The sequence below is a fragment of the Galleria mellonella genome, unplaced genomic scaffold (assembly GCF_026898425.1).
Source record: "Galleria mellonella isolate WM207_F2 unplaced genomic scaffold, CSIRO_AGI_GalMel_v1 utg32, whole genome shotgun sequence".
Classification (NCBI taxonomy): Eukaryota; Metazoa; Arthropoda; class Insecta; order Lepidoptera; family Pyralidae; genus Galleria; species Galleria mellonella.
Window position 1 is genome coordinate 39,977 of NW_026442075.1, and position 12,120 is coordinate 52,096.

The following is a 12,120-nucleotide window of genomic DNA, read 5'->3' on the forward strand; positions in this document are numbered from 1 at the left end:
ATAAAATTTCAATGGATCTACCTGTAAGTATGTCCTTTCATTATAAAAAAGATATTTTCCCAAATCGCTTTAAAACTGACAGAGTTATGATATAACGAACATAAAAAAACACAACTCAATCGTGAACTTCCCTTTTTTAAGTCCGTTAAAAAAACCGACTTCAATTGTAGGAAAATTACGAGTGGTTATTTTTATTAAAAAACTAAACAAGCGAACCGATTAAATTTCTATGCAAGCAATCTGTAAATATATCCTTTCAGATAAAAAAAAAGATCTCCTTCTTTCTGAAGCCGGTTAAAAATATTTAAAATGTATAAAAAAAAAATAACATAATTCTTTTAAAATAATATTACTAATTACAACAATGAGAATATAATGTTTTTTCTAATTGAATCTGTATATATTTTTTTTTCTATTTCAGGTTACGTGTAAGTTGAAATGAAGGAGAGAAAATTAGGTATGCTAATTTTATATTTTATAGCTATTATAGATTATAAAGAACATACATTATCTTTAAATCTAGTTTATTTGTTCGCGACATTATTGTATATGTGTAATTATAGTGATATTTATAGCAATGTTTATAGATAGTTGTTAAGTCTCTAGTTTAATCGTTTTTGTATACTGTTATTTTATATAGATTTTACATAGATTTAAGATACCTGTAGTGTAAGTTAAATAAAGTATTCCTTTGTGTGTTGTCATTATTACCTACAAATAGAAATAGAAATTGTAACAATAAATAGAATTAAGAAATTGTAAATTGTAATAAATAAATAAACGCTATAGGGTACCGATCTGAAGAGACACGCGTCTCGTTCATTCTCGCCCCGTCCCGCTCACACAGATTCGCTAACGCGAGTTGGAAACGTTATCGTGCGAGCGGGCGGGTATAAAGATAGGCCGCCTCCCGTCGAGCGGCATTCGCTTCCGGGCAGCGAGGCACTACACTCGAGAAGAAATAGGACAAGAAGAAAAAATACTCTCTTCAGACGGTACCGGAGGCTTCAGAATAGTAATCGCTGTGTTTCACTCCAGCCTGAACCAACGCCCCTACAGTCCACGCTCACCGAACGGCAGTCCACACCGTTCATCGTGGTCCTTCGAGAAGCCGGATTGCTGGAGGAACACCGTTGGTACATCGAGAAGCCGGATCGCTGGAGGAAGACCATTCTGAAGCCGGATCGCTGAAATGCCGACTACGAGAAACATGAAGTCGTCGCAGCAGAAAATCGCCGTCACCGAAGCCACAACGTCCGCCGCCACGTCGACTACGGCCGCCGGAACGCTGTCCGTCGCTGCCACGCCGTCCGTTGCTGCCACCACGTCGTCTGCGGCTGTCAGAACGTCATCTGTCGCTGCCACGTCTACCGCCGCCACCACATCGACTACGAACACGTCCGGCGATACGACGAAAACGGAGACTACCGAAGCCACAGGAACGACAGAGGAGACAGCAAGGAAGAAGGAACGAAGCACGGCACGGCACGCACGGTTCGCACCACGGCCTCACAGAAGAAGAAGGCTCTGGCCAAGGCACGGGAGGAGCTACTTCGAAAGGAGGTGGAATTGGCTGCTGCACGTGTCGCCGCCCTGGAAGCCGAATCGGAAGACGACGAGGAAATAGAAGACGACGACGCTACCGTCAGAAGAGAACGAACGTCGGATTGGGTTCATCGAAGCACGCTAGCACTCACGATGGAGCCGCATGTACCAGAGATAGAAGAAGTCACCGGCAAGCGTCAGGGGTTCGTCCCATCGAGACCCGTTGAAAATTCGAGAGCGCCGCCGCCACAGCCGAGCAGCGACGCACTTCACCGGGACCACGCACGCCACGTTGACCCACATGCCGCCATTCCTACGATAGCAGCAGCGATGCAGTCGAGGAAGAAAGAATAACCGATGCTGAAGTTGGGCATCGATTGCAATGAGTTTGCGATCGCCATGCAGATGGCCGCTCGCAACACTGCCCTCCACAGCGTCAAGAGTGACCGAATTGCCAGTCTTCAATGGATCGTCGAGCGAGTGGTTACCATGGAAGATGGCCTATGAAGAAAGCGCAAGTCAACACACAGAACAGGAGAACCTAGCAAGACTGCGCAGAAGTTTGAAGGGGCCGCAAAGGACGCGGCACGCTCCCTATTCGTCGGGTCTACGACCGCAGAAGAAGTGATGAAGATGTTAGCCGCGAGGTTCGGCCGCCCTGGAGCACTCGTCACAGCCGAACTGAACAAACTCCGCGCGCTACCACGACTCTCGGACAACGCAAGAGACGTCTGCCTCTTCGCAAGCAAGGTGCAGAACGTCGTCGCCACGATACGAGCGCTGAACAAGAGTCACTACCTCTACAATGAAGAAATAGTGAGAAACGTCACAGAGAAGATGCCGTCGGTACTACGCTTCAAGTACTACGATTTCGCCAACGACCAACCGGAGGGACAACCGGACCTCATAACACTCTCTCAGTTCCTGCAAAGGACCGCCGCACGATGTGGAAACTTCGCCCCCGCCGAGGAGATACCGTCCGAAGACCGGCGGGAGTCCGCTCCCAGGAAGACGGAGAAGACATACGCGAAAGAGAAACCCGCTACACCACCGTGCCCGATGTGTCGACGAGAACGCTCCATCGGACTGCAAGACGATGAAGGAAGCGGACACATCGGCGAGATATATAAGGCTGTGTTTCCGCTGCCTCAAAGTGAGAAGATTTCGCCACGCCTGCAAAAGCAAGAGATGTGGAGTAGATTGCACGCAGACTCATCACCCTCTGCTGCACACCACGCGACAACAGCCGGAGAACGTTGACAACACACGTCATCGAGGACAAGTCCGCCGCAGTCGCCGCATCGGCAAGGGAAAATGACAAGATCGCGTTCCTGAAGATCCTGCCGATACGAGTCACCGGTCCCACGGGAACGTGCGACACCTACGCGCTACTGGACGACGGGTCGACTTGCACCATCATCGAGACGGCGGTGGCGGAGCGAATCGGTGCTACGGATCCCCCCGCACCATTCTACATGGAAGGTGTGGCCGGGGCACGGATTTATCAATCGACGCGTGTCCACTTCAAGATCCGCGGGCGGAATTCACAAGAATACACAGTTGGACAGACTGCAGTTATCACCGCAGTCGGTACCACGCAGCGTCATCAAGGGCTGTCCACATCTACAAGACATAGAGAGGGAGTTGGTCTACGAAGAGGGCAAACCGACGGTACTGTTGGGGCAAGACAACTGGCACCTACTGCTGACCCACGAAGTCAGAAGAGGATCCGACACGCAGCCGGTCGCATCATCACCGACCTGGGATGGGTACTGCACGGTACGAGTCGCGGCAGGGCAAGACAGCAGGTGCAAGAATCAGCCACATTGACGACACACGAAGAGGAACAATCGATGGAAGAAATGATGAAGCAACATTTCGCGCTCGAATTTTTACAATGAAGAGGAACGTCGCGCCCTACACATTTTAGAGGAGAAAACTCGTCCGCTACCGGCGGGAGGATAACACGGGGTTATTATGGAAGAAACGACCCTGTGCCGCCGGACAACTACGAATCGGCAATGCGACGTCTCCAACTGGTCGAAAGGAAACTCGACAAGAATGAAGAAATTAAGAAGAGGTATGAACAACAAATGGACACGCTACTCAAGAACGGGTATGCCGAAGTCGCCCCGCCACGGAGTTCCCAAGGTGTGGTACCTGCCACACTTCGCCGTCATCAACCCACAGAAACCGGGGAAACTGCGGATCGTGCACGACGCAGCAGCCAAGACGAAGGGCATCAGTTTGAACGACATGCTGCTGCCGGGCCCCGACTTCAATCGCTACCGGGGGTCCTCATGCGGTTCCGGCAACGACGGGTGGCAGTCACGGCGGACATAAAGGACATGTTCATGCGGGTCACCATACGGGAAGAAGATAGGGACATGCAACGGTTCCTGTGGCGAGGAGATCGACGAGAGGGTCCACCTGTGGAATATAGGATGAAGAGTGTCATATTCGGCGCAACATCGTCACCGTGTACAGCGATCTACGTCAAGAACAAGAACGCAGAACAGTACAAGGAAGAGTTCCCGGAGGCAGCAACGGCGGTGGTCATGAACCACTACGTCGACGACTACCTCGCCAGCTTCGACACGGAAGAGCAAGCCGTACGCGTCTCAAGACAGGTCGCACAGATCCACGGTCGAGCCAACTACTATCTCCAACGGTGGGCGTCGAACTCGCATCAAGTGCGCGCCGCGTTCTCCGACACCGGCGGGGACAGCGTGGTACAACTCGACGCGGAGAAGATACTGGGGATGGTATGGCGACCTTCTGAAGACACCTTAGGCTTCAACTTCAACGGACACAAGCTTCCGCCACAGATAGCTAGCGGGGAACAGACGCCGGCGAAGAGGAAGCGCTACGAGCAATCATGTCGCTGTTCGATCCACTGGGCCTCGCCACTCCCATCACCATACAGGCGAAGAAGATACTGCAGGAGACGTGGCGTACCGGTATCGACTGGGACAGCAACCAGAGCTGACGCCTGGCGGAGCTGGATGGACCACGTGCGACGGCTGTCCGCGCTGGAGGTGCCGCGGTGCTACCCGGAGGTAGCCACGGCCGATACAGCGGAGCTGCATACATTCGTCGACGCCAGCTCGGACGCGTACGCCTGTGCCGTGTACTGGCGGGCCGTAAGCGCGACCGGCGAGGTCCACGTGTCGCTGATAAGGGACGAGTGGCCCCACTCAACAAGGTGACCACGATACCGCGACTGGAGCTGCAAGCGGCCGTCCTGTGTCGCCTATCACGCACGGCAGTCGAAGAACACGACCTGAAGCCCGCTCGCCGAGTATACTGGACTCACGCACCGTGCTCGCATGGCTACTACCGGTTCGCGCATACAAGCCGTTCGTCGCGCATAGAGTCGCCGAGATCGTCGAAGAAACGAAGACGAACGAGTGGAGATTGATACCGACGCGGCACAAAGTAGCAGACGACGCCACACGCGACCCACCGACGGACTTCGGCTCGCAGCATAGATGGTTCCGTGGGCCGGATATATATATATATATATATATATATATATATATATATATATATATATATATATATATATATATATATATATATATATATATGCAGTTCATCGACCTCCTGCGACCGACCAGTCAACGCTGTACCGCCATCCGAAAGAGAAACAAGAAGAGAGAGCGCCGCACTTGGACCCGCACGAAAAAAGTCGATAGAGAAAAAAATGAAAACCAAGAACAAATTCCATCTGTGTGTTTCATTTACACACATTACCTAGATATTTTGTGGATTCGCGCGATGCAACAAGAGGCGTTCGGCAACGAAATCGCAGCATTATGGAAAACAGCTGCCGTCATCCAGTATATATATATATATATATATATATATATATATATATATATATATATACTTCGAGATCACCACGATTTTTTACGACAACACTTGTGGGTGTTGCGTACGACAGTGAACTGAAGATGTCAGCTGTGCCGCCTACGAAGAGCAAGACCGGCGCAGCCATCAACGGGCAACCATCCACAGAGCAGGCTGGCGCATCATCAGCGACCGTTCACGTTCTTTTTCGTGAACGTTACCAGAAACGATAGTGCTCTTCACCCGCCTAACGACGCGCGCAGTCCACATAGAAATCGCCGGCAGCCTCAGCACGGACTCCGCCATAATGACCCTGCATATAATTCATTAATTATGGTCCGACCAAGGCACCAACCTCAAAGGTGCTGACGTATATAAATAATTTAGCCATCCTATCTATTTCATCTATCCACCCTTCAAGGTGCGTGGGAACGGTTGGTGCGTATGAAATTGTATTTCTATTGCTGGTAATTACACCCTCAATAGTAAACGCTATTGCTGTCAACATCGGCAGACGACGACAGCTCCAACCCCAATCACTCATATTGGGCGGTCCATTACTGCCAGGCAGCTTCACCGAGAGCGACGCGGCGGGAATATGGCGTGCCAGAAAAATGACTGCTTCTGGAACCGGTGGGTGAAGGAGTGATACTGACACCGAAGAGCTACACACGTAGCCATCAAAATGGACGACCTGGTCCTGATAGCTGATGGGACCTTGCCTCGCAACACGTGGCCGCGAACGGTGGTGGTTGGACCAGACGGCGAGACAGCGGTCGACGTGCGGTCATAAATCACCGCCACTAGATACGATCGACATCGAGCGAGAAGACGCTACGAGAGCTGCGGCGGGAGATAGATTAGTAATGATTAAAAATAGTTTTATAAGTCCTAGTTTAATCGTTTTTGTATACTGTTATTTTATATAGATTTTACATAGGCTTGTTAGTTAAATAAATATTCCTTTGTGTGTTGTCATTAATTTGAATAAAACAATAAATAGTGAAATTGTAAATAATAAATAAATAAACGCTATATACATACGCGTCTGTCATTCTCGCCGTCCCGCTGTTCGCTAACGCATTGGAAACGTTATCGGCAGAAAGGCCGCCTCCCGTAATGGAACGCCGAGAAGAAATAGGACAAGAAGAAAAAATACTCTCTTCAGACGGTACCGGATTCAAATAGTAATCGCTGTGTTTTCTCAGTTCACCGAACGGCTTCCACACCGTTCATCAATCTTATTTTTTTTTTATCTAATTCACTAATAATTAACGAAGAATTTCTGTCAGAGAGACACGATTTATTATCGAATTTATAATGGCAACATTTAAAAACAATTTTTACATTAATAGATTATGAATACTAGATATTTTATATTTTTATCAAATCCAAAATGATAGATGGGGCAATTTTATAGCGAGGAAACATCATTATAAAAACCAAATTATATTGAAAAAAATCTTTTTTTTTTATGCAACTTAGAATGTCAAACAAGCTGACTACCCACCTGATGGAAAGTGGTAACCGTCGCCTATAGACATCTACCATGGACATAACATTACTGTTTCGCCCATGATACCCCCCATGCGTTGCCATTCCTGAGGACTCAGGTGTTATTCCTCCGTACCCAGTGAATTCACGCCATATCCTCTTCCGAAACACAGACCAAACCAACGCACGGCACTTCACCATACTTTTCGATTTTTGCTAACACTATACATAACATTGTTTTAGTGGATGTAAAATCCACAACATATTCTCTCAGAGAACATAGAAGGGCCGTGTTCTAAGTAGGCGGGAATTGATGACCCGGCTTGGCTATGACCCGACACTGTAATAGTGATTTGATTCAACTATTGCATGTTGGAACCATGCTGGTATGGGATTTATTAAATACTATTTTAATTACTAGGTAAAATAAATGATATAGTATCGTGTGGTCCTGGCATATATATATATATATATATATATATATATATATATATATATATATATATATATATATATATATATATATATATATATATATATATATATATATATATATATTTGTATCCACCTATATAACGCCACCATTGTCTGAAAGAAAAAAATTAAATTAAATTACTTTCATTAATATTTACTTATTTTTTTACACAATGTGTAAAATAGGAATAAATTATATATATATATATATATATATATATATATATATATATATATATTTATTTTTTTTAGACAAGTTTCAGAATAGGTTTGGAGCCAATTACTCTTCGCTAATATATATATAAATATATATATATATATATATATATATATATATATATATAACTACGTACCAGCAATTCAGCAGTATCATATAATTCATTAATTATGTGCTTGTAATCGTATATAAATAATTTATCTATCTATCTATTTATCTATCCATCAATATGGTATGAAATTGTATTTCTATTTTAATTAACTTTAAACCTATTGCTTTCAACTGCTCCAACCGTATCGACTCAAATTACTGCTATTATGTCTGAATATGTCGAAAAATAACCTCAACTAGTTGATACTGACACCGAAGATCAGTAGCTGTCGTGTTCTTCAAAATGTATCACTGTGAACGGTTGTTAACGCGACACGTCGGTAGTCATAAATCACCGCCACTACATACGATCAAAGAAGACGCCCCGCGATAGATTAGAATGATAAAAATAGTTTTATTCCACGTCTCGCGGCTTGTTAGTCAATAGTTTTGCTTAATTTGAATAAACAAGTGATAGAAATAATATTTATCTTATTTATTTATTATAAGTTTTAACAGTTTGATAAACAGAAATGAGGATGTCAAACCAACGCAACATTCCTTTTACAAAAATAATCACACTGTTTCAAAAGTTGTATATGTAATATAAATATTTTTATCTTGTGATAGAAATACAACCTTACATTGCTCGGGTTCACTGTGTGAAGATCATTCCGAAATGAGGATTATAAGTTAAACGTTTTTCAACATAGGTTTTTTATAGATATGGCGTATTAATGGGTATCCTGATTCATACTATATCATAGTATAATATACCATACTGAAAAACATAATAAAAATAAAAATCTAAACTTATTCCTTACACTATTCTAAGTTAAAACCATACAATAGATATACATTATATTACTGATTATAATTTATATATAATGCTCTGATGACTCTGATGAAAGATATCGATATATGCCTATATATTTTGTTTTTTTTTTATGCAACTTAGAGTGGCAAACAAGCTGACGGCTCACCTGATGGAAAGTAGTAACCGTCGCCTATAGACATGAGCAGTACCAAGGACATAACACAGTATACAGTTTCGCCCATGATACCCCCGTGCGTTGTCATTCCTGAGGACTCAGGTTTTATCCTCTGTACCCTATAAATTCACTGCCATATCCGCTTTATGTTTGAAACACGAATGGGTGAAGTACCCAGGCAAACGACTCTTGTACATAGTTTCCCTCTGGTAAGTAACAATGTGAGCCATTCTAAATTGCCTAAAAAAACCTGAAATAAATAAATTTTTAGAAAACGCCAATATTTGCTTCGCTAATGTTGTCGCTCTAAAAATTTACAACGGACGGGGACGAAAGACTCTTGAGTGGCGATCTCGTACGGTATCTCGTAGGTGTAGAACGCATCCCCTACACTAGATGAAGTGATGACTTCAAATGCATTGCAGAAAGTCAGTGGATGTAGATGCCTTTGGACTATTCCTCAGAGCGGTCTATGTGGGATGCCTATGTCCAACAGTGGACAGATAATAGCTGAAATGATGACGATAATGTTGTCGCAGTAATAATTAAATAATCACCCATTTGTAACTTCGTCTCGTTTCCTTATTTAATTCCCTTAATTAAACTTTCAAGTAAAATATATAATTTACTATTAATGTGACATAAGTTTGTTGTTTCGCTACAAATTATATGTTTTGAATAAAATAAAGATTAAACGTGCGACTGGGTGCCGGTAAGTTACGCCGCTGTTCACTTTTTAAGCGTAATATTAGTGTCGGCCACTAGCGACCGGTCTACACCAAGTTTACAGTTTTGAATATGTATTCGATGGTTTGGAACAGTAATGAGGTGACATCTATGGTAGTAATGGCATGGTATGCGGTGAAAACTATACGCTTCTTATACCATTCACATGCAACGAAGAAGGTTCATGTTACAACAGTATTATTTTCATGTTATTCGATTTGGTGAGTGGTATCTTTTAATTGTTAAAATATATCTAATTAAGTATGTCCTAAAACTGATTAAGCTACGATGGTACTGAAGTGCCTAAAAGGACAAAAGTCCCTAAACAAATAAAGATAAAAAGAAAACAATACTGTTTTGTTTTTTTTTGGTAAGGTAATTTTTTTGGGGTTTTTATTTTGTTGACAATGTCTTCACAATTTATTTCTAGGTCTAATCTTAACTGGCCCTACAGGTATTTTCTTAAAATGGATGATAATAGAATGGTAATCCCGTCTGCGCTAACGGTATACGCTGGCGAGGCACTAGTGAGGGGTGAGAATGAAAAGGCAGGTCAGTTAGCCCAGCGTGATGAATTCACTTATAATATAATAGAATAGAACACGATGATTTCCAGGGGAAACCGCGGGGAAGTCGACCTGAGAGGATGTATTGCTAGCAATAGAACTGATATTCTGCATTACTAACAATCTCTTTCCCAGTTTGCCCGCAGTGTTAGATTTACATGTTGATCTTTAAAAAATGGTATAACCAGCAATAGAGCCGCCTGGAATAGAACACGACGATTTCCAGGAGAAACCGCGAGGAGATCGACCTGACAGGGTGTATTGCTAGCATTGGGGCTAGTAATCTCCATTATTAATAATCCCTTTTCTGGTCAACTCCACTGGTCTTAGTACGGTGACGCCAGACATCTGTCAAGTCAATTTAAATCTTTCTACTGAATAAATAGTTTCAGGAACCATATTTCTTTTAATAATTACTCCGTTATGTATTATTTTATTGCTTAAATCCCAGCATAATATGTCTTTTTAATGCTGTTTTAATAGCGAACCCAGAATTATATTAGAAAGCATTCTTATACAGATCCCTTTGTTTACGACAATTCTGCGGCTTGTAATAGTATACATTTTCAAAATTTTTCACAAGAGATCAATGGTTATGGCGGCAAACTCCAAGCACAATAAAGTAAAAGAAAATTAAACGTTATTTCGAGTTAACAAGAACTATTTTACAATGCGCTCCGAATAATTCTTATGCGCATGTATGTTTGTGAGTTTTAATAAAGAATTGTGTCAGAAACTCATTTGTATTGTTTGTCCAAACTCTAATTTCGTCTTTTGATAGTTTTTGATGGCCATTGACGAGTCTCGTTGGAGTTATTTCTGATACTACAGATTTGGACAGTGATATGGATGGAAAACATTAAGATTCCGTGCCTTTATGGCGGGTTCATATATTCTGCTAGATTTGTATACAGAACAGGTTCAAATTACACACTGGATTTATTAATAGTTGACTTGAAAACTCTTCTTTTGGTATTCCGTGGGATAATGGGTAAAATGAAATAGTTTTTTTTACAACACAGGGGGCAAACGAGCATGCGGCTCACCTGGTGGTAAGTGACTACCGCCGCCCATGATTACCCACAACAGTAACGGCATTGCAGGTGTGCTGCCAACCTTTAAAAAGGGTATATACTCTTTTCTTGAAGATTATGTTGTCGTATCGGTTCGGAAATACTGCTGCTGGAAGTTGATTCCAAAGAGTGGTTGTGCGTGGGAGAAAGTGTCTTGAATAACGCTCGGTGGAGGACCGCCACTCATTCAGATGGTTGGGACGAAATTTTAGTTTATGGCGGGTTGTACGATGGTGAAAATCAGCAGCAGGTATCAATCCGAACAAATTACAATAGTCAAATCTAACTATAATTCATATATAGATCTCTATCTTATTGTTTATTTCATCATATCAGCCATTTACTGTCCACTGCTGAATAAAGGCCTCTACCTTGGAGGGTTTCGCCAGTTGTTGCTACGCTTGGCTGGTGGGTTGACAACCGTAGTTAAAATTTAGTGACGTTTTAAGAGGGACGCTGCTGCCCATACTTCGGCTTTAGTCGCTTCTTACGACACCCGAGGGAAAAGTAGCGATGGCCTATTCCATGTCGAGAGTCCAAGGCTATGCGGGCACATAGCTAGGCAAATTGTTTATTTAGTAAATTATTCTTACTTCTTTTATAATAAAATTCACATCTCCTTTCCTAAGGAAGGGAGAAGGCACACTAACCCCCGACAGAAGCCCAGTCGGCTGGGGTTGAGGATCCTAAGGAGAGAAATCGGTGTACTATATGGGCCATACCCAAGAGCACCGCTTCTGCATCATTCCGGAAAGTAAGCCGCCTCGGAATCCAAACCGTCTTAGGTGTTGTTCCAAACTGGTTAGGATAAGACCGTTCATCGGTAGAACGATTGGAATGATTTCGGTGGATTCACCCTCTACATTTCGGGCACCTTTTGAGCCAAGTCGAGATATTTCCTCTTCTCGATTTCAGCTTTCGAGATTCCCGTCATGCGGTATGGTGGCATTAACCAAAAACACCCTTGATAGTGACTTTGTTCGTGAGAACTGTCCTGTCCGTGATGATGGATCGATCCTAGTAGTAATTATTATTACCATATCTCTATATCAATAAGAGCTCGTAAACGAGTCTATTTGAATAAAGTAGCT

The 12,120-nt window shown here is 43.4% G+C and overlaps 1 protein-coding gene across 1 annotated transcript in view; it reads left to right on the forward strand.

Annotated features, from left to right (window-relative positions):
* The first annotated feature begins 416 nt into the window (after window positions 1-416).
* Window positions 417-12,120, forward strand: part of LOC113510702 (uncharacterized) — a 206,452-nt gene continuing 194,748 nt past the window's right edge. The window contains exon 1 of the mRNA XM_052896220.1: window positions 417-457. The gene's annotated coding sequence lies outside the window, so the exon portion shown is untranslated. The remainder of the gene's footprint in view (window positions 458-12,120) is intronic.